Below are 4,030 nucleotides of genomic sequence, written 5' to 3' on the forward strand. Positions count from 1 at the left end.
GTGCGGCGCTGTGAAAAGGGGCGGGATTAAACAAGATGATTAGACATTTAAAAAGCCAGCAATTGCTTTATACTTTAAATGTCTGTCCAGAGAGGTTGTGTTTTAATCCGCGATTGGTCTCAGTGATGGGATTTTGCAGTTCAGAGTTCACCAAGCTTGAACTTTGCAGCGGAAACGCGGGGTCATGCATTAAGTTTCGCAGTTCGCTGCGGTGCAAAGTTCAAGCTTGGTGAACTCTGAACTGCGAAATCCTATCACTTGACTGCGTGAGACCAATAGAGGATCAAAACAGGACCTATCTGGACAGAAATTTAAAACATGGAGCGATCGCTCGCTTTTTTAAATGTCTAATCATCTTTTTTAATCCCGCCCCTTTTCGCAGCGCAGAAGGACAGAATTTCGCACACACAAAGCCCAGTGTGATCATAGCTTAAAGCTTGGTGAATTCTGACCTGCGAAATCGCATCACGTGACTGCGTGAGACAAATTGAAGATCAAAGCATGACCTCTCTGGACCAAAGACTATAGAATACACAAGACTATCTGTCGTATACTTTTGAATGGGGAAAAGTGTAACTGCAAACACCATAGACGTAACAAGATGTGTCACTTGTATCTTTTTGAATGGGGAAAAGTGTATGGAAAAAAGGCCCTCCGACTAGTACAGGAGCCAATCATTGATTGCTATATGGTGAAAAAAAACCCGCCTTCTAGTACAGGAGCCAATCATCGATCGCTTTAGACTGACAATACTCTGGGGAAGGGGCTCGGACCAGACGTGCGTTTCTACAGATTTTGTGTGATTTGGACGTTTAGAAATTAAACTAAAAAGACAGTTGTTGTTTAATTTTATTGGTTGTTTGTAATATGAAATTCAATCGTAAGCTTGGCAAGTAGTTTTGAAGAATTTGATGTTTCCCCATTCAGACAGAATGCCCGAGTATACTGCCCGAGAGGTATTTCAGAGATGGGCGCCGAGTGAAAAGACTTGCCTTAAAGAGACTTTGGTAACTGTCAATATAACGAATGAAGCCCAGCCTTCTAGCACAAGAGCCAATCAGTGATCGCTATATGATGAAAAAAGCCCACCTTCTAGTATAGAAGCCAATCAGTGATTGCTATAGAATGACAATTCTCCCAGGGAGGGTATCGGACACATATATGTACACTGTTATTTTCTCCTTTACTCTTGTTTAACTGTCAAAAATCTGAAAAATAAATAAGTAAATACCTTTGGCTCTAATATGTATTAAAACATAACTTCATACAATTTTGGTGCGAGAAATGTATGCAAATTAATGCCAATTTAATGAAATAAATCCTCATTCACATATCTAAACATTGTCATTTTAGAAAAAATGTCTACACTTCTTAATCAACTAAAGAACTACTAGTTATTCTTTAATAATCTCCTTTTCTCTCATACACACATTGGTTTTGGTTTATGAGGACTCTCTAGAGGCATTATGTATTTGATACTGTAAAAACGCTTATTATGTCTCTATCCACAAGCCCTTAACCCAACCAAACCAAATTTTGAATGTCAAAATACCACGTTAAGTATGATTTTACCACCTCAACATTGTAATCTTTAAGTCATTCCCATGTCATTATACAAATTTGTCTTTTGTCTATATATTTACAGTATCTACAGTGTAAGTCAGAATTATTAGGCCTCTTGAATTATTAGCCCCCCGTATATTTTTCCCCCCAATTTCTGTTTAACGGAAAGATTTTTTCAACACATTTCTAAACATAATAGTTTTAATAACGGATTTCTTTTATCTTTGTCATGATGACAGTAAATAATATTTTACTAGATATTTTTCAAGACACTTCTACACAGATTAAAGCGACATTTAAAGGCTTGATTAGGTTAATGAGGCAAGTCATTGAATAAGAATGTTTTGTTTTGTCGACAATCACAAAAAAAATTGCTTAAGGGGTTTAATGTTATTAACCTTAAATCCTTTTATTCTAGACTAAATAAAAGAACTAAGACTTTCTCCAGAAGAAAAATTATTATAGGAAATACTGTGAAAAATTCCTTGCTTTGTTAAACATCATTTGGGAAATATTTGAAAAAATTCACAGGAGGGTTAATCATTTTGACTTCAACTGTATTTAAAATGAATGATTTCAGTTTGCTAATTTTAAACAGTTGTCACATGTGGAAAAAAAGTAGATAGTCCTTTAAAGAAACTCAGTGATTCAGAAGCATGCTGCTTCTACATCTGAATAGCGTGACTGAGCTGTAAAGAATCTGTAAGTGTGTTTAAACTGATAATTAGGACCATTTTTAAAGTCTTCCCAGAGGACACGGCAATTAACGCTAACTACGGCATGGCTATTTATATTGAAAAACTGTCTGCGTTCAGAGAAGAGCGCTGGCGAATCTAAAGAAAATGAAGAAAGGTGAAAAGGTTAAATGAATGAAATCTTTTTTTGCTTTTATGACAGAGCAATCCAAAGAGGGCAACGACGGGTCAGAATGGATAAATGATCAACTTCATAAGTCATTTTATCAGAGGTTTCTCTTCGTGGGCTTCGCTGATGTTCCTGAATGTGTTGCGGTTCTGAAATTGTGATAGGAGAGAGTAAAGAACTGATTGAATGTTCAGACACGTGTGAGTTTGGCTTCATTCAACATCAATTTGGTCAGACAAATGAGAAATTGATTTAGTGGCTCCAATTTAGTCTTTCAGGGCAGCTCGGGTCACTATACCATGAATTTAGCTCATGCAAACATCTAACCATTATGATATTTAGCCAAGAACATTTTAAAAATCTTGGAAATCAACATTGTGGATTAAAACATTAGTATTTCTCAATTCAGCATTATTTTGTGTAGTAAGTAAAAAAGAACATCTGCGATGTCAAATGCTGTATTTAAAGGGATAGTTCACCCAAAAACAAAATTTACCTCACTACACACTAATGTTGAAGTAATTCCAAACCTTTCTTCTGTTGTACACAAAAGAAGATATTTTGAAGAATGTTAAAAGCAGGTCACTTATGGCTTCTATAGTAAGAAAAACTAATACTATAGAAGTCAATAGTTACCGTTTTTTATAACGTTTTTCAAAATATCTTATTTTTTGTGTATCAGAAGAAAGAAACGGGTTTGTGATTAGTGACGGGTGAGTAAATGACGACAGAATTTCCTTTTAAAATTTCGTTATAAAAGGTTATGCATTATAAAATTTAGTTGTATGCTATAATAACTGATGATTTTTAAATAAAGTAAATTTAAGAATAACATTAAATGGTGTTATTAAATTATTGGTGTTTTTCAAGATTAAAATTTAAGTTAGATGATGGCAAATTTAACTTAAAATAAATACATATTTTTTCACATTCAACAAATTGGAATAGCTTTAAATCAAATCTTATTTTAAAATATTTGATTATATGTATGTTTTTTATTTAAAATCTTATCTTAAAATATGTATTGCCTAACAATAAAATATTTTAGAGCTAAATAAAAAAAAAATAATAAAAAAAAAAAAATAATAAATAAATAAAAAAATAAATAAATAAATAAATAAATAAATATATATATATATATATATATATATATATATATATATATATATATATATATATATATATATATATATATATATATATATATATATATATATATATATATATATATATATATATATATGAAGAATTATTAGCCCCCCTTTGAAATAATTTTTCTTTTTTAAATATTTCCCAAATGATGTTAAACAGAGCAAGGGAATTTTAACAGTATGTCTGAAAATTTTTTTCTTCTGGAGAAAGTCTTAATTTTTAATTTAAATTTTTTAAAAACATTTTAAGGTCAATATTATTAGCCCCTTTAAGCAATTTTTTTATAGTCTACAGAATAAACCATCATTAGGCAATAACTTGCCTATTTACCCTAACCTGCCTAGTTGACCTAATTAACCTAGTTACGCCTTTAAATGACACTTTAAGCTGTATAGATGTGTCTTGAAAAATATCTAGTCAAATATTATTGTCACGGATTGGTCAGGCTCTC

This window comes from Danio aesculapii, chromosome 10 (genome assembly GCF_903798145.1).
Source record: "Danio aesculapii chromosome 10, fDanAes4.1, whole genome shotgun sequence".
Lineage (NCBI taxonomy): Eukaryota > Metazoa > Chordata > Actinopteri > Cypriniformes > Danionidae > Danio > Danio aesculapii.